Source organism: Hipposideros armiger, unplaced genomic scaffold, assembly GCF_001890085.2.
Source record: "Hipposideros armiger isolate ML-2016 unplaced genomic scaffold, ASM189008v1 scaffold_720, whole genome shotgun sequence".
Lineage (NCBI taxonomy): Eukaryota > Metazoa > Chordata > Mammalia > Chiroptera > Hipposideridae > Hipposideros > Hipposideros armiger.
This window is the reverse complement of record NW_017732070.1, coordinates 335,202-355,752: the sequence shown is the minus strand read 5'-3', so window position 1 is coordinate 355,752 and position 20,551 is coordinate 335,202.

Here is a 20,551-nt window from a genome sequence, read left to right as displayed (position 1 = left end):
GCCGGCGACTGATCTGCCTCACCTGGGAAGAGCGCAATGATGGTGCCAACTTGGGCCAGTGAAGCAGCGTCCTCCACAACTAGATTGAAGAACAAAACAACAGCAACTTGTCTGTTCCCCTTCCCCCTGATTCCCCAGCGCTGTTCCCATCTCCAATTCCCCAATAAAAATCTTTAAAAAAAAAAAAAAGAAAGAAAAGAAAAGAAAAGTAGTTCTTATATGAGACTACGTGTTGGGGCTTTCTGGATCTTCATCTTCCTTCCAATTTTCTGTCCTCAATTTTTTATATTCACCCTTTAAAAAATGTATCTCCTCCAAGATTTCAACTTTCTCTTCTCTATGTATCTTCCAAGCTATGGCTCTACCTTTAATCTCTCTACAGATCTACAGGTCCAGCTACCCACAGGAAGTCTCCACCTGTTTGGAATACTACCAAAACATATTCTAAGTCAGCATCTGCAAACCATCTCCTCCCCGTGATTTCCCCACTTCTGTTCATGGTGCCTATTCATTTCATACTACCCTGTGGTTTTCTCTATCATAATACGTTTTGCTATTTGTGATTTTCTGCCTACTTTCATGACCACTACTAGACTGTGGGATCTTCATGGTACGGGATGTTTTATCTATACCCCTAGAAATTACTTTTCTATACCCCTAAATTTTGTTATTTAGTAATGTTGAATGAATAAATGAGTAAATGAATATATAGATTAATTGTCCTATGGAAACCGGAGGACAAACAAGTCCAGGGTTTGTGCTGCTTGTGCCACTTCAGCCAATAGATAAACACAGGAGTTGAGTCATAGAATAAGCATTTATTATCAGAGCACTGGTGGTCTGAGACGGCAGCAGGCTAACAGCTTCAAAAACTGCCTTAACATTCCCAGACCAGCCTGGGATATTTAAGGGAAAATCTGGATTCCCCCAAAGGCCAAATGATGGTTCTGGGGTCTGCATGGAGCCTTCCCTCAGGCGATGTGGTTCTCCAACATGGTCATCAACCTAGGAGCGGTGATGACAGTAACCTACCTGGAAAGAATGCTATGCCATTAAGACTGTGATCAGTTGAGGGGTAAAAAGTATAACTATTGCACTGTGTTGTACACCTGAAACTAATTTAAAAGTAAATAAATAAATAAAAATAAATAACAGAAAATAAAATAAAATAAAACATGGGGGAAAAAAGATTGTGATCAGTAAGCATGGGGTATTGTGATCAGTAAGCAAGCATAAGTTTCAGGGTAATTATTTAAAGCAGGGAATTGGGACAGAGGATATTCCAAACTCAGAAACTGGGACAGGGAACATTCCAAGCTCAAATCACAGGGAGGGGTTGATCAGTTGTTAAACTCTAGGGCAGGGAGAGGTGAGGCCAAGGGCATCGCAAGTCCTTTCTTGTGGGGTTCCCAACCAGGACCTGTTTCATTATAGCACTTTATTCATACTAATATACTACTATAGGGTTATCACATTCAAGTTTAAAAATGAATATGAGAATTCATATTGATATTATCAAAAAATGGATAGCAATTGGTGAAATTTGAATACAGACTGAATATTTAATAATAGCATTATGTAGTGTTAACTTTTCTGAATTGTATAATTCAGAAAAGTTATATTACATATTAGAATTGTTGATGGAAAAACATCCAGCCTGAGAGAAAATTTATAAGAGTTTATTTGAGCCAAACTGATGACAATGCTGTGAAGCAAAATCTCAACAGGTTGAGAAAATACCCTGGAAAATGGCAGTTTTGCAACTTATTTTTATACATTAGAATCAAAGGAGGAGACAAAAGGGGATTACATGAAATCCATGAATGATAGATTAAGGAGGTGGGAGAAAGCAAAGTGGGGAAATCTCTGGGACTGGATAAAAAGTAAATTGGAGAGACAGATACATCTTTTACGTTGATGGGTACAGGATAGTTAATAGCATTCACAGCACATAGAGATGGTAATCAAGGGGCAAGAACAACAATGAGGGACTCTAGTTTCCTGCTCTGTTGTGGTGAGTTGTGCCCTGGGGGGTCCAGAAAAAGGGATTACTCTGACATTCCAAGGGCATTTTATCTTAGATGAAAAAAAGACAATAGCTCACTTCAGGTAAAGATAGACCTTTGTCAAAGAAGTTACAGGCCAAGGATGTGACTACAGGCCATGCCCTGCTTTTAGTTAGGAATTTTTATGTTCAGACCATCCTATGTAGTTACTTTTGGTCTCTGAGTTTATAGAACCTGCTGTCCAGGCCTCCCCTGAGCTTGTCAGGCTTAGTATGTGGCCCCTTTTTCATCCACAGACTGTTATGTTGTTGTGTGTTAGAATGTCTTTGTTCTCAGGAATTATGTGCTATAAAGAGTGAAAATATTAAGAAACCAAGAAGCATGGTAGTTGTCATTATTTTTTATATTGGAAATAATGACTTTATTTTTAAAACAAAACTGTTAAATAATGTGCTAAATTCAGATTTTGTGGGATCTAGTCCTGTGCTAACCCAGGACAATTTTGGAACCTAATTAAAGTTTCTCACTCCTGAAGAAGTTCTGTTATACCTAATCTCATATACTTTTAATAGAATAAATACCTGATATCCCCAAACCAAATATAGTCAGGATTCCGCTTGAGTGGTTAAATATAATAAGAGAACCAAAGCCTGCTTATGCAATGTATACCATACATTATACATACTTATTGAATATGTGTCTGATTTGCCTGCCAGGAATTTTGTCAAATATGTTAAGAAATGTTAAAACCTGTAAGTTGATAAATTCAACTTTAAAAAATCATTGTCTAACCCTCAAAATTCCATTGAAGGTAAAAAAATAAATCTGCAGGCAAGAACAACTTTGCATCTTCAAATGAGTTTCAGATATTCCCCTCTCAAATTACACCTGAGAACTTGGGGGAGGAGGGAAATATATACATATTCTCCTGGGCTTTCATCTGTTCTAGGTGTAAAAAATAATATAAATGGAGCAACTTCAAAATGAAGTCAGAGCTGCCACCTCAAAGGAACTGCCTTGCACGTCTTACTCCTCAAACCTTTGGGACACTAAAACTGCATAAAATAATCCTTGGACTTGTCAACGAAAAATATCCAGCCTAAGAGAAAACTTATAAGAGTTTATTTGAGCCAAACTGATGGCAATTGCCGGGAAGCAAAATCTCAATGGATTGAGAAAATGCTCCAGAATATGGCCATTTTGCAATTTATTTTATACATTAGAATCAAAAGAGGAAGGTTACATGAAATCCATTGGTTGCAGATTAAGGGGGTGGGAGAATGCAAAGCGGGGAAATCTCTGGGATTGGATAAAAAGTAAAATGGAGAGACACACACTTCTTTTACATTGGTGGGTACAGCATAATTAATAGCATTTTACAGCACATAGAGATAGCATTTGGAGAACAAGATAACAATGAGGGACTTGTAGTTTCTTGTTCTGGTGTGATGGGTTGTGCCCCCTGGGGGGTCCAGAAAAAGAGATTACTTTTATATTGTAAGGATACCTTATCTTAGATGCAAACAGATGACAGACAGGCTTAAGGTAAATATTGACCTTTGTCAAGGAAGCTACAGGCCAAGGATGTGACTTCCCACCATGGCCCACCTTTGTTAGGAATTTTTATGTTCACACCATCCTCTGTGGTTATTTTCAGTTTCTTGAGCTTGTCAGGCTTAACGTGTGGTCCCTTTTCCATCCACAGACTGTAGCAGCTTTGTATCTCAAACAACTATTTGCAAAGCTAACAGGAAAGCAGACATACAACTACAGGACTGAAAATTAAAGCCATTCTTTAAAATTAGCATCACTATGTTAGCTTATCTGCACCTATGGAAATCCCTTCCTTAGCTTATTAACACTCATAGGATTTCCTTCCTTAGATTCATGTAATCATTCCTATTTCTTTTCTCATAAATACCCCTTGCCTTCACCTCTTAATCTGAACACTATTGAGTTTCTGACTGAATCAGTGTTTTCCAAATAGCTATTCTTTTGCATTTCAAATAAACGTAGTTTTCTCTCACTTTGGCCTTTTATTTATTTATTTATTTATTTATTTATTTATCAAGATTTTATTGGGGAATTGGGGGAGGGGAACAGTGCTGGGGAATTGGGGGAAGGGGAACAGACAAGTTGCTGTCCTTTTGTACTTCAGTCTAGTTGTGGAGGACGTTGCTTCACTGGCCCATGTTGGCACCATCATTGTGCTCTTCCCGGGCGAGGCAGATCAGTCGCCAGCTTCTGGACGGCCACTCACTGCGGCTGCTGGCCGCTCACACTGGCTGCTGGCTACACACGGTAGCCCATGGCAAACCACTGCCACAGGGGCTGCAGCCTACGCCGGCAACTCACAGCAGCCCAGCTCCTGGTTGAGCTGTTGTTCAGCATCTTGGCTGTAGAGGGCAGTGTCACTGGCCCTCATATGTGGGATCCGAACCGGGGCCCTCTGGCGTCCCAAGCCAGCTCTTAACCAACGCACCACTCGGCCGGCCCTGGCCTTTTATTTTTTTTTTTATGTTAACATATGAGAAAGAGAAAAAGAGAGAAACAGAGAGAGAGAGAGAGAGAGAGAGAGAGAGGAAAAAAAAAACAGAAACAGAGAGACAAAGAAAGAATGTGAACCCTCCCTCAACTATTATTTTTCATTGATTTTTTTAATGCTCATTCTTCCCTTTTAAGGCTGTCAACCTCATCAAGGTATAGCTGGCAAAACTGAAAACACAGAGGTTAAGTGACTTGTCAAGCCCACATAGCATCAGAGCATTACTGGAACCCAGTGAACAGACCCTCAAACTTCCAGTACTATTTCTACATCAGCAGGGATTCCCAAACCTAGCTGTGGCTCTAATGATTAAAAAGCTTATTCAAATAAAGGCTTTTCTGCACCTCAGTCCAGGTGATTCCAATTCAGTGGGTCTGGGATGTGACCTGGAAACTTGTATTTTACCAGGTGTCCCAGGTGATTCTGATTCAGCCAGTCTGCAGGCCAGCATTTGGGAACCACGGCTCCCTCTATTAATGCATGCATTAAGTCTCACAACAAATACAATTCATATTTAATCAATGCCAGGCACAGGGCTCAGCACCCAGGATCCTATCAGCTGGGTCAGGAGTTTAGAAGGCTTAAAAGTTAATTTAGCACCAATGAGAGAAGTGATTTATATCGTGTGTGTGTGTGTGTGTGTGTGTGTGTGTTTACGTGTATGTGCGCTCGCACTTCCTCTATGGACAGCTCTCAGAGGCTGGGGAAATAGCACAACTGTCTTGGCCCTAAAAGAGCTGGAGGGATCCGCAGGAGCTTCTCATACCCACCCACGTGGTCTAAACAAAATGAGTACGTACTTTAATGAGTCTTACGAAAAGGTCTTTTTGGGCGCAGGAGAAAAATGAAGAATTGCATCAACTCTCCCCCTTTACTCCCCATTCCCTCAACATGAGCCCTGTTGACATAAGAAATGCCCAAACCTATAGAGAATTTTAATGAGTTTATTTGAGCCAAACTGATGACAATTGCTGGGAAGCAAAATCTCAACAGATTAAGAAAATGCTCTGGAGAATGACAGCTTTGCAGCTTATTTTATATATTCGAATGAAAGGAAGAGACCTAACGAGGGTTACATAAAATCCATTGGTGGTAGATTAAGGGGTGGAAAAAAGCAAAGTGGGGAAATTTTTGGATTTGATAAAAAGTTAAATGGAGAAACACATCTTTTACATCAGAAGGTATAGTATAGTTAATAATTAACACAGCACATAGAGATGGTATGAGGGGAAAAGATAACAATGAGGGATTCTGTGGACTTGTGCTCTGGTACAGAGGATGGTGCCCTGAGGGGTCTGGAAAAGGGAAATACTCCAAGATAACCAAGGGTACTTTGCCTTAAATGCAAAAAGACAATAGACAGACTTACTTAAGGTAAAGACTAACCTTTGACAAGAAAGTTACAGGCCTAGGACATGACTACTCGCCATAATTCGCATTTAGTTAGGAATTTTTATGTTCAGACCATCTTGTGTGCATTTGTAAGGTCCACCATGCAGGCCTCCATTGAACTTGTCAGGTTTAGTATGTGGCCCTTTTCTTGGTCCACAGCCCTGCAGCAGAAACCCTCAGGCAGAGATCCAGCCAATCATGTATGCAAGGTGGCTATCATGTGTTGGCAATGCTAAATCGTGAATATGGTCCCTGTCGGGGAGAAAGGAGAAAACTTCAGGAGGATGCCACCCACAGCAGCCCCACCTCATGACATGAGCCTTAGTCCTTTAATTATCTGTCTTCCACTGAGTAAGTATTACTATTGGTCACAATCAGCAGTCTCTCATTGCTGGGGGGAGGCTGCCTCTTATGACTAGGCAGGGTGAGGTGACCAGTTCTGATCAATGAATGCTATGTAGAGGTACATGTGTCCCTTCCAGGCAAAGGTACCTGTACGAACGTCCAGCTCTATCTTCCTCCATCCCTGTGGACTGGAGTCCATGTGTTGATATACAGAAACATTGGAAAGAAGCCGATGGGATTCCTAAATCACTGCTTGAGACAGAGCTACCCCACAGAGCATTGGGGTCTGTAAAATACTACGTATGATCAAGAAATAATTCTCACTGCATCAAGCCACTGAGATTGCAATGTTAATGTGTTATCAGAGCATTAGCTTATCCTGACTCATCTTCTCCTCTCCCCAACCCTACCACTCCCTGCCCCTGACTGTTACAAAGGGATTGTTCTTATCCATGCATCTTGCCAAGACTGTTACATCAGAAACAGAGGCTTCATTTTCATTGCCCCCAAAAACCCTTTTAAAGAAGTAGGGTCTGAAGTATTGGATCACCTGTTTTTTTATGTTATCTACCAAGCAAATTTGTAAAAACTAAGACTAAACACCTGTTTTAATTTAATCTGTAGGTAAAAAAAAAGAGAATATAAAAGAGACAGAGTTCCCTGTGAAGTCCCAACATTATGATCTGGATTCAGGGTCTGAAGCAAGAGTGACTATCAAAAAAGAAGTGCCTAGTTCAAGCACCAGATTAGAAGTTTGAGGCTGCTCCAAATTAGCCCAGGTCTTCAGATCTCTTCAAAATCCTTAATTTCATAGCCAATACAAACACAGGTTTAAGAGAATATCAGCTAAGTCTCTTCCTTCATGTTGTTGATTAACAGAATTCCCACTGTTTCCCTGCATAAAGGTGAACTCCCAGATCTATGCTACCTTAGAAGTGGCCTTCACAGGAATCAGTAAATAGACATTAGACATGTTGATCTCTTTAGAAAGTTAAATCAAGAAGGTGACCTTCTGGGCAGCCTGGGGTGCGTGCTACAACCAACCCTGTTAAACAGAACCTGCATAGAAAGTGGATGACACACCTGCAGTCCCTGTGTAGTTATATAAGTGAAGGAATCATGGTTTATAGAAGCAAAAAACAACATACTCAGCAGGGCTTGAAGCACCTCAGCATAACCATGGCCCAACAAAAACAGCAACAGCAACAGTCTCACATAAAGGCAGCTTAAGACGTGAAGAGGAAGGACTTTGGTCAAGGTAGGCTAGTAAGAAGCAGCAAGTCTCAATGGACAGAAATCATATCAGTTTTTTAGCCACTTTCAGATAACATCGATGCCAACCATTACTCTAAAATGTTGCAGACTTTTGATGGGGAACAAACCAGGGGTTGGTTTGCCCTGCACTGTAATGTGATCTGCATTAGTAAAATCGATTCCCAAAAACTAACCCAAATGTAAGTACTTGGGAAAGAAGGCAGCAACTCAGAACCCAGAGTGGGAGCCCAGGCATCACCAGGGTGGCTCCAGGTCTTGAATCAAATCAAGAGAGGACATAACTTGGTGAGACAGTCCATGCTCATGTGATAAGGAGTTCAGCTTTCCAAAATCAAGACTTTGGCCCTAAACTCAAGGCCAGCTACAGTCCCTATTCCCAGGGACATCTCTCTAACTTCTCCTCTTCAAAGTAACTCAAAGCTTAATGCAATGACTGAAATCTCAAATACCCCTAAGCAGAGATATAAATACCGGGAGAATCTCTGGGGTCCTTTTCTAAAATTTGGGATCCAGTGTCCTACGACCAGAACTCAATGGCACATTATGTTACTTTTCATGATTTTAAGAAGCATTTTCTCCAGATAACTCTACCCACAGTTAAATACATGCAATAAATCTGCTCTGATTTCTGCTAAGTCATGATGAAATTCAAATCTAAACCTCTTGCTAAGGAATCATATATTACTGGAGTCTTCTGATTTCAAAGCCCCTTTGCCAGGCCAACTCTGAAAACATTGTTTTAGTTGAATAATTATTTAAATGTGTGCTCATAGGAAATATTATCAAATTATAGTAAATGAACAAATGCAATTAAATGAAACTATGGCTCCTTATGAGCACATAATGATCTGAGATGTTTGGCCCCAGGAAATGTAGATAGAGTGGACATTAATCTCTGTCCACTGGCTCAGGTGTGCAAAATAGTCAATTTTTAATAAATAAACTTAATTTCTGGCCTAGTCTCCATCCTGCAGCTTGGTGAATGTTGCCCTTTACTCCAGGGTCATTTTGAGGTCATCTGTCTTCATAAATTATCACTGAGGTATCCACTGTCCTGGATTACATGGTTTCTTCAGATCTAGGAATTTCTTGTGGCTTCTGTGCTCTGCCAGAGGTAGAGATTAAGTATAAGACTAGGAAGCCCAAGCCTGAGGTCAGGTACCCTCCTGTGCACCACGCAGCCATTCTCTTTGAAATCCTGCTGCTTCATCAATTACACCATGAAGATAAGCCTGGGTCCTCAGTGCTTCTGGACCCATAGGGCCTAGCTTTGAGAATCATATCTTCAGTCTGGTAGAAGCCCATGTTTTTCTCCTGCTTCTTCCGCACTAGTCTGATTCTTCCTGTAAACCTTCTCCTTTCCTTTCCACTACATCTGCAAACGATCTCATCCCTTAGAGACTTAGGTTTTTAACAACAAACATGACGATGCATTACAGGCTATTTCTGTGTTCAGTGCTCCAACTCAAAGAACAAAATATCTTAACCCTTGGTTTAAAAACATAAAGGCAAACCCAAGTACGTGGAGCATTCCCTGGTCTGTTGTGGTGAGTTTCAATAAATACTAAACTACATTTAGAATCTGCCCACAGAGCACAAAGGGAGAAAGGTGAAATATCAGAGGTAAATTAGAAAAAAATATGAACTTTGAATAACTGCACTGCACAGTCTATTTGATTGCCTTCCCTTCACCAATTAGTGTCACTCAATTAAATCAGATGAATTTTCACTTAGTCCACTGGATTCAAGACTCATTAAAATAATTGAACAACTTCCATTGAGGTTTTATTTTTCTTTCAAACTCGTACACACACCCCATCAGATTTGCTCACAGCCTCACTGAGAGACTGTTGGCAGTTCCAAATAAACTATATTGAAGTTACTCTCATATTTCTGTTAATTCAGTGTCGTTTTTTTGGCTTAAAGATAGTATCTCCAAGTGTTCATAAATATGCATGTAAGAGATTTTTAAAAGTTAGATTGATTTCTTTTTCTTTTTGGCCTTCCAGGATTTTTGAAGTTAATTAGCATGTCTAATTTACTAAGACTCAAAGAACTGCGTGATCAAAAACAATGAAATACCTACCACTTACCAGCTATGACACTGGCATTTTTAAGCACTATAGAAGTATTGGTAACAGACAAGGGAACACTGTTGGTGGAGAAACAACCTTTCTGCAGAACAAACTAGATGCATTAGATAAGGAATCACTAGGTGCTATAATAGATGCATTTATAATGTCAGTGGCTTTACACAGTGAATATTTCTTACTTGCCTGTAGTCTGAAATGAGTAATCCTGATTGATGGTAGGGGTCTCTCATCCACTCACTGATAGAGAGGATGACAGAGCCTGATCGACAGAGCCTAGACTCTCTTCAGTGTGGCTTCCAGGATCACCCAGGCATCAACACTCAGCTCAGAGACAGGAGAAGAGGGAGGCCATACAGAAGGTACACCAGGAAGTGACATTACTTCTGCCCAGAGTCCATGAATAAGAATTAGGCACATGGGCCCACTGAGATGCAAAGGGAACTGGAAGCAGTTGCTCCCCAGCAATGAATGGATGAAGGACATGAGATTGTCTCTGCCAAGTAGCTAAGTAAATAAATAATACTAAAACTATATATCTACCATGTTTTCCCAAAAATAAGACTGGGTCTTATATTAAATTTTGCTCTAAAAGATGCATTTTATTCATTTATTCATGTATAAAATCATCATTTATTCAAATACAGTCATGTCTGGCTGACGATCTTAACTGAGGCTTATTTTAGGGTAGGGCTCATATTCCGAGCACCCTGAAAATCATGCTAGGGCTTATTTTCCAATTAGGTCTTATTTTTAGGGAAACACGATCTATCTATCTATCTATCTATATCTATCTATACACACATCTATATACACATATACATATATACATAATTTTTAAAGTTATACTCTTTAACCAAGCAATTCCATTTTTCAAAATTTATCTGAAGTAAATAATTAGATATTTGGGCAAAGATATGTGCATAAAGATGTTTCCTGACATTTCGTTTGTGATGGTAAATAAAAATTAGAAACAACCTAAAAATATTTTTAGGCATATTTTTAAATAAATTCTGGCACATCCATATAAATGAAATACTGTTCACAAACCAGGAACGATGTTCTCAATATTAATTAATTGATATGGAATTTCAAACCAGGATATATGGAACAAGCCCATTTTTGTATTAAAATATCTGGTAAACATATATAGTTTGGTGGTTCACGATGAAGAGTCCAGATTCTCTACTTTTTATTACAGATTTATAATTCAATTTTATCCGTTAACTTAGAAGCATTCAAGCTATGAGGGGCTGACTCTGGATAAAATATTCTCAAGAGTTCTACTGACAAATTAGAATACTGATTTATTCTTTTGCAGTGAAAATGCACAGTGTAATTTTACCACTAGGAATGCCTGTTTGTTTTTCTCCAAGAACATCTTCACTCTGTTATTGAGAAACTAGAAAATCAAGTTTATTTGTCAGAAGTTGTTTCATGAGTTCTGTTCTCAAAAGAAAGGTAATCTGATGTTCTCAAGACTTTTTCCAAACTGGAGAATCCTGAACTGGTATTTAATGCACTCCCACAATATGATATGAACTGTTAGTGCCCGAGGATACAAAGTTGAACAGTACAGGATCTGCCATTTCAGAACTCAGAGAGGAGTAAGGGAGACAACAGTGTAAAGAACAGTTGTGATCTGTGAGCAAAAGCTTAGTGAGGGATGCCCACAAAGTGCTTTGAGAAGCACCCAGCCCTTTTTCAGGCATCAAAGAGGACTCCAAGATAAGACAGTATCTGAGTTAAATCAAGAAGGATGAGAAAGGCTTCCACAAACAAAGTGAAAAAAGACCTTTCAGGAAAAGGACAAGCATATACAAAGAAAATACTGAGAAATCAAAGATTGTGAACATTAGAGAAATGCAAACAAGGTTCCCAAACTGAAATGATATAATACATACAATGATATAATACATACATACTGACTATGATGCTTGGGACAGAGTAGGCATTTAAATGTCAATTTCTTTTCTCTTCTCCATCCCAAACTCAGAATAACTGAAGCAGAATCAGGGAAAGATTTAAGTTTTATGAAGTTTCCATATTTGGAGGACTCTTTGCAAGAAAGAATACAAAATTAGGTTCTGGATCTTGGAAGGGGCTTACGCAAGTAAGGGGCCTTAAAGTTTATGCTTCACTAGTTTAATCAACATGTCTCTGGCAGAATACAGGAGTGAGGGTGGGGATCAGGAAAGAGCTGGTATAGTAGGAGATGGGCACTGTGTTGAACACTAATACACTCCCCAGGTCCCCTTCCAGGAATTTACTCCCCCGCTGCTAGGAGCACTGCAAAGAGAGTGCCCTCAGCTGCCAGCCCTTACAGGGATTGCCTCCACTGAAGAAAGCCCCTCATCCAAGGCAAAACCTTCTTCTTGTGGCATCCTATGAGCTGCAGAGATTCATTTCCTCCAAGTGGGTCCTAGTTGATACAGAAACCTAGGAAACTGAAGTATCATCATGGCCTCCCTGTTAGAGTGGAGGTATACGGAAGCAGATAAAAAACAGAGTCCTGACCCAGGTCCAGTTCACAGTCAATGCAATAGGTCCATTGGCCCACCTGGTGGTCATTTTCTTGGTCCCCAAATACATAATTTGAATGGACATACTTGCTAGTTGCCAGAACTCTGCACTGGTTCCTTGGCCTACCGGGTGAGTAGTAAAGTGCTGTGGAAGGCCAAGTGGTAATCTCTGCAAATCCCTACCACCACCAAGAAAGAAAATAAAAAATAACACTGACTCTCAGGGAGAATGGCAGAGATTAGTACCATATTTAAATAATTAAATGCTATTCATTTAATTAACCATTCTGGTCCATGCAAAACCCAGAAGTATTCCAGAGTAGATATGAATTACCACAAAGTCAACCAAGTAGTATAACCCCACATGTACCTGCTGTGCCACATGTGAAATCTTTGCTAGAGCAGCTTTGTGTACATGGTACGTGGCATATGCATTCTTGTCCATCCCTACCAGAAATGAAGATCAGAAACAGTTTGCATTCACCTGAAGTGAACAACTGTAAACATTTATAGTCTTGCCCAAGAGCTGTGTTAACTCTCCCACCTTCTGTCATAATATAAACCAGCAAGACCTAGACTAAGTAGACATCTCGGAAAATATCATACTGGACCACTATAATAATGACACTATGCTAAGCAGAGCAGATAAGTGAGATGTGTCTGGTACTCGTACATTGGAGGCCATGATAAGATACATGAACTTCAGAGCATGGGAGATATACCCTCTGAAGACTCAGGACCCCAACATATCAGTAAAAATTTTAGATGTCTAATAGACTGAGGTAAGCCAGGCCTTCTCCTCTAAAGTACGGAACAAATATTATAATTTGCATTTCCCACCATGAAAAAGAAAGCACAGGAACTGGAAGGCTTCTTTGGGTTATGAAAGGAGCATACTCCATACCTGAGAATATTGCTTCAACACATTTACTACGTTTCTGCTTTTAGGAGGTGGGATATCCAGAGCAAAAAATGTTATCAGCTTTACATTTGTATCAAAATAGGAAAGGGCTATGCAGCAGGTCCAGGCTAAAGTTCAAGCAACCCTGCTTTTTTGGACCATATATCTTAGTAGATTCTATGGTAATTAAGGTTTCAGTGGTGAGAAAAGATGTTATGTGCAATTTGTTGCAAGTATTAATGGGGAAATCATAACACAGATCTGTAGGATTCTGAGGCATGCCATCTGTAACAGAATTACATACCTTTTGGGAAATGGTTTCTTGGCATGTTGCTGAGCCCTGGTAGAGATGGAGTGTTGGGACACAAAGTTAGAACTGCCTCTTATGAACTTGATATGTCAAGACTACCAAGTCATAGGTTGGACAAGCCCAGGTGTCAGTTGGAAATGGTACATAGAGGACTGAAACAAGCAGGGCCGGAGAGCAGAAGCAAGTCGCACAAGCAAGTAACCCAGACCCACATGTCATCCACCACTGTTGCACCAGAGCATCTCCCTCCGGGCACACCTATGTTCACATGACCGGCTGATGGGAGAGGAAAAAAGCCTATGCTTGGTTCATATGTAGGTCAGCTCAGTATGTGGGTAAAAGCCAAAAATGAATGGTGTTTGCACTACAACTCAGGATTGGTCTTGAAATACGGTAGTGAGGGAATTCCTTCCAACAAACAGAGCTTTGGGCAGTGGCTACTTTGTGAAAAAAGAAGTAGCCCAAGGATAGACTACTGTACATGGACTCATGGGTAAATGGCTTGGCTGATTGGTCAGAAGCCTGGAAGAAGAATGAAAGATCGGGGCCAAGGAGATCTAAGGAAGAGACATGGATGGATATATAGAAGAAGGGACAAGGTATGAGGATCTTTATATCACATGTCAATGCCCATCAGAGATAATCCATCACTAAACAACCAGGTAGAATGACTCAGCCAGTTGAAGTCAGCTAGCCTCTGTCAGTAGCCACCCCATGACAGACACAATGGACACATGAAAGGAGTAGTCATGGTGGCAGAGATGGAGGCTATGCATGGGTTCAAAGAATGACCTTCTACCTACTGAGGGCCATCTAGTTACTGTGACTGCTGAATGTCTAACCTGCCAACAACAAAGACCTCTGCTGAGTCCTCAGTACAGATCCACCCTTCAAGCATCCAAACACCCACTGGTGACAAGCTAATTACATTGGACCCCTTCCTCCATAGAAGGAATAATTATACATTTTCACAGGAGCAGACATATACATAGTAAATGTTTGCATTTCCTACCAAAGACCTCATTCAGCATTACTGTCCAAAGGCAAAGTATCCCACATAATATTGCATCAGACCAAGGAATGCATATTTCAACATAGGAGGTGTAGGAGAGGGCAATAACAATAGGATCTACTTCTCATATGATGTACTGGAACACCCACAAGCTGAAAGCTGATAAAATGACAGAAGAGCCTGTTGAAAGCACATTTTGGGGCCAGTCGAGTGGCTCAGTTGGTTAAGAGCTTGCTCAAGAGTGTGAGCTCTCAGCAACAGGGCCGCCAGTTTGGATCCCACATGGGCCAGTGAGCTGCACCCAGCTGAGCTGCCATTGAGGTGCCAACAGGTGACAGGATGGCTCAGCTGGTGAGAGCACATGCTCCTAACAACAAGACTGCCTGTTCGATGGTGGGCTATCCCCGCCTGCAACTAAACACTGAACTTGGCACCTTGAGCTGAGCTGCCTCCTGGGTGGCTCAGGGAATAGAGCACACGCTCTTAACAACAAGGCTGCCGGTTCAACTCCCACATAGGATAGTGGCTATGCCCACCCGCAACTAATTAAACACAGCACCTTGAGCTGAGCAGGGCAACTGGACTTGGAGCTTACTGCGCCCTCCACAACTAAGATGGAAGGACAGCAACTTGGCTGTTTCCCTTCCCCAAGTCCCCAACACTGTTCCCCTCCCCCAAGTCCCCAATAAAATCTTTAAAAAAAAAAAGCACATCTTGAAGTGCCAACTCAGAAATACTACCTTGCGAGGATAGGAGAGCATCCTCCAGGATGCAGTGTACATTTTAAATCAATGGCATTGATATGAGTACTGGGTTCCCTAACAGGTAGGATATATGGGTCTGAGAACCAAGGAGAAGAAGCAGCAGTGGTCCCAAGTACCATTATTCCTGAGGTCTCATTTGGAGAATTTGTACTTCCTGGCCCTGCAACATGGGGTTCTGTGGTTTTACAGGTCCTGGTACCCAAAAAGGGAATGTTTCTTCCAGGGGACACAGCAAGAGTCTCACTGAACAGCAAGCTGCAGTTTCCACCTGGGCACCGTAGGTTTCTCACACCAAGGGCTTAGACCCCTTAGGAATGAGGGTCTAAGTCACACCAACAAGTCAGCCACTAAGACCAGCAGAGGTGTTAATGAAGGGTGGTGCGAATCTAGAATGAAGAGTAGAAGAGGGTGACTGTGAGTATCAATGTGCTCCAAGACCATTTGCAAATGCAGGAGCTGTAGTTATCAAATTACCTTTCTCTTCTAAGTTTGCGTCAGAGAGAAAGGTCCATTGGCATCCTAGAGGAGTTATTTCCAGAACTTATACAAAGAAATGAATCAAAATGGCCCAAGAGATGGACTGTGGTTACTGTTGGGATATGTTACCCAGAACCCCATCAGTAATGAAGGATTTACTCCCAGCTTCTGGGAGTGCTGAAAGCAGAAGCTCTCAGATAGCAGTCCCCCATACAGAATCGTCTCACCCAAAATTACACCTCCTTCTTAAAATGGCCAGAATGTAATGACTGATTGACATGGGATTATAATGGCCTGTTCCTGGCTCAACACAGGACAACTCTGAGGGATCATCCCAGAGTTGGCTGAGGCCTCTGCTGAGTCTGCATCACAGCTCAATGTCTCTTTCTACCCAGTCCTGCTTCTTTTCTTTCTGCAGATTTTGATTTCAAGGGTGCTTCCTGATTCAATTCCTGAATGTTCATCTTCATCTCAGAGCCTGCTTCCCAGGGAATTCAACCTATGATATACACCAAAATATAGGCATCGAAAATATTGGTGTCTGCCAGGTAAGTTCTTCCTTTTAAATGGTACTTAATAAACACCAATACATTCACCATTCAACTTGCCTGCGTCATTATTTACTAACAGACAAGCAAAAATATAATTGATTTGATCATAGTTTATTTTTATAAAACATACATATTAATGAGACATTACTTACTGTAAGGGGTCAAAATCCCATCTTCCAATGTGGCCCCAGATGTCCGGAGTTTGATGATATTTTTTTTCTTCCAAGATGACTCACTACCAACCTCAGACAAAAATCCCTGATTCATTCTTGTTTTGAAGTAACTGCCAAAAAGATTAATTACACTTCCACTGGGCTAGCCCTTTCCATTACAAGGTTACTCTGTGGTTTCAGCAGCAACACTTGGGACAAGATCATGGCTTGTGATTTCTCCAAGTTCCTTGCTTTAAGATCTCCCATCTTGGCTGTCCTAAGAAAACAGGGGTCATAGAACTCCTCCACTTTCTCAGTTCATTTTTCTCCTGCCAGCCACTGTCCTATTACCTAGTTGGTCAGCAGCTCACAAATGAGCTCCCAACCCTTTAATTTCTAGGACAGATGAGATAACTCTTATCTTTAGCCCTTCTCTTCCCTGTTTCCCTGATATGTCACTGAGATGAAAAATATTGCTGGCTTTTCCAATTACAGAATTACATGAACTTATATATTGATTATTTTCAGGTGGAAAACCAGTAACTCAACTAGATATGAAACTACAAATCTCTACAAAATAACAGAAATCTCCAAGTATGGCCTGACCTTCTCCATACCAAAATGGTATCAGGGAAATCAGGCCACTGAGTAACTTTAAGGGAGAAAAGAAAGGAAGGTAAAAGGATGGCTCTGCGTGCTATACTACTTATGTCACCCAGGATCTACAAATGTCTTGGTGTTGAAGATCCTTTGTTAACAAATGTTCATAATCGAAATAATAATAAATGGCTTCTCTGTTTCCCAAGATCTTACCCTTCCATGTCAAAGAATTGCCTAGGTTCAAAACAATTTATGATCATGATATAAAACAGCCATAACTGAAGAATTTAGGGTTCTAGACCCAGATCTGCTGCTGAAGATAAGCCACTTTCATCTCCTAAGGTCTCCTTTTCATCATCCATTTACAAAAAAGGGGAAGGGAGAGGGAGGGTTAGTTTTTCCAAAACTATTTTATAAGCATGTGTTACTTTACAGTGAAAATAATAAAAATTATTCTAGTATTTGAAAAATAAATTTTAAAGGTAATATCTATGTTTCCATCCAATGCTAAAATTTTGTGAACCTCCATGTAAACATGTTGAGCTAAATTGCATTTGTTATTTCATATCAACCCCAGTTCATTTTTTACCCAAAATATGGCTTTAATAATAATCTATACATAAACAACTTCCAAATTTACATCCTGAGCCATACTTCTCCTTTGAGCTCCAGACTTGTAGAAAACTGTCAGCTCTACATATCCATGTGGATATCTAAAAGGCACCTCAAATGTTTTTCCTCAAATGCAAAACAAGAATCATGACTGTTTCCCCAAATTGAGTTCTCTTCCAATGATCTTTATCACAGTGACATGCAATATCACCTAATAAGTACAACAAACCAGGTAACTGGAATAAGGCTTGACACCTCTGCTTCTTTTACCTCCTATTTCCAACACATCATCAAGCCTTATCAATTTATCACTAATTAGCTCAGATTGTCCACTGATTTCCATCTCCATTTCCACCACCTAACTGAAGTCATGATGACTTCTCTTCTCCTCCAAGCAATGCCTTCTTCACTGGTCCCCCAACATTTTCTCTTGCCCCATATCCATTCTCCACACTACAGTAGTGATGTTTCAAAATGCAAGTAGTGATTATGCTATTCCACTGCTTAAAATTTAAAAGGATTTTCCTATTCTCTGAGAATAATTACAAAATCCTTAACTCTTACTCCAAGGCCATGGGTGATCTGGTCCTTGCCTATCTCACCAGCTCCTCTCTTGGAGCTCCAGAAACACTGGTCTATAAGTTCTTTAAATGAACATGCTCCCTCCAACCTCAGAATCTTTGCACCTATTGTTCCAAAGTTGCAGATTGTTAAGAACTATCACTTGTTATTTCCATAACAGTTACAAGATGTCAAATAAAATTGATAGTCTTGCTAGTCCTTCTGGGAAAATTATTAGTAGGTCAAGAAAAATAGAAGCTCAGAAATGTTTAGAATACTCTCTATGAATGAAATATTCGACCTGGATATTACACAGTGGAAAAGTATTGAATTATTATCAGCTTTACTTTTCCATAACTATTCTAGTCGAGCATCTCACAGACTTCAATCTTAGACACTTAATGAGGTCCCAAAACACTCTCTAACTTAGTGATTACTGAAAAGGAATGAGAAATGTTTCTAGTGGTAGGTAGGTAGACAAGTACACCAGTCTAATGAAAACCAGAGAAAAATATATGAATAGTGTTGAGGGAGTAGAAGTGAATACATTCTGATTCATTCTCTGAGCAGCTCACCTCTCTTCCCTACATCCTTGAAAGTGAATTTTGTAATGCAATCCCTAACTACAAAGATATGTAAGACATTCATTCAGTCATTGGCATCTTGGACCCAGAGCACTCATCCTATTTAACTTACCCCTCACTGCTACCCTTTAGTCAGCTCTGCCTCTAGGGAATGAACATAACACCAGAATTCTAAGTCAGTTCTTTCATCAGCACCAAACTCAATTTATAAAACTTCAGGTGTTACCTCTTCCAGTGAAAATGCTGCTCCAGAAAATGCTTTGGAATCATATCCAAATTGCACGATATGTCTATCTGAATTCCTAAACTGGTTTCCCCTTCCCTCTATCCTCTACCACTTCTCTATATTTCTGAACTAAGGATTAAAAAAAAACACCAAAAAAACCAGAAACAGCGCCAGGCAGGAATCAATCACTGAGGTCCACAGTCTCTCTTCACATAACCCAGAACAGCAGTTACTGCCCTCTCACGGACTTCCTCTGTGACTTGAATAAAGCCCTCCTCCTTAAGGTAAAGCATCAATTGATCCTGGACAGGAGAGAAATTTACAAAAGGACTCATCAAAAAAGAAGCCTCAGAGGCATGCAGACAGGTGTATGAAAACAAGACCAGCCACCTGTGCTATTTAAGATCTCTTCTCCCATCAACTGTGGGGCCTCAACATGAATAATTCCCATAAGCTCCCAATGCAGAGAATGAGGCTCACAGGGAACATGCTTTTGATAGAATTAAGGAAAAGAGAGGTTTGGAATCTCTTTTTTGTGAAGTATTCATGTCTGCCTTAACATACTTATCTATAAGTGTGCACGCGCGCGCGCGCGCACGCGCACACACACACACACACACACACACACACACACACACCTTCAGCTATCACAGCACACTTTTATATCTCTACTGTATCACTGGACATAGTATCACATAATTATTTGTTTACACATTTGTTTACTCCACTGTACTGGGAGATGTGGTGGGGCCTGGAACCACATTATTTGACCTTATAGCTCCATTACATAGCACAGTAAGTGTTTGTTGAATGAGTAAATGAATAAAAGAATGCAGGACTCTTTCAAGATTAGCCAATTAAAACTTTACCTTTTAATATAATAACTAAGATTGCTCAGCCAATTTATTCTTTTTTTAATGTTTTCTGTTTATAGATAAAATCATTTTTCATTATGCAATATTAAATATACACTAAAATGTATAAATACTTGCACAATAAACATTAGGGTGACACCTTTCTTAGGAAACAAAACATAACCAATACAGTTGGAAACTTCCTTGCACCCCACTTCCTTATTCCTCCCACCCTTACCCAGAGATATCCTAAATCTGTAAAGTAATCATTTTAAGGGGAAAAGTCAGGTGGTTTAAAATAAAAATAAGCATGACAGTATTATTTCTTTAATTCAGTATGAACAGAGGTTTGCTTTAAATAAAACTTTAAAATATAATTGCATTTATTATTTAAAATTGCATTAAAAAATAGACAAAAATGATTTCAAATAAAAACCAAGTCTATGTGCGAACAAGGAATTTCACCTAGCAGAATTACGAAGTCTTTTGACTTAAAGGTTACCATCCCCCAGTGAGCAAATATGCAAATATGTCCATTTTAACCCTTTTAATCTTCCCCTCAGAGTGATAAAAATTACAGCAATCAGGAAACATAAGGCATGTTCCTAGAGAGTGCACCAGGGTCTGGGGCCAAAGAATGTTCTTCTGAACCCAGAAGAACAAGGTGAAGATAGTTCCATACCTTAGAAAACAATGATGAATATTAATAAGTAACATAAAGAACTATTGTATACAATTTTGTGTGTGTGTGAGAGAAAGAGAGGAGAGAGAG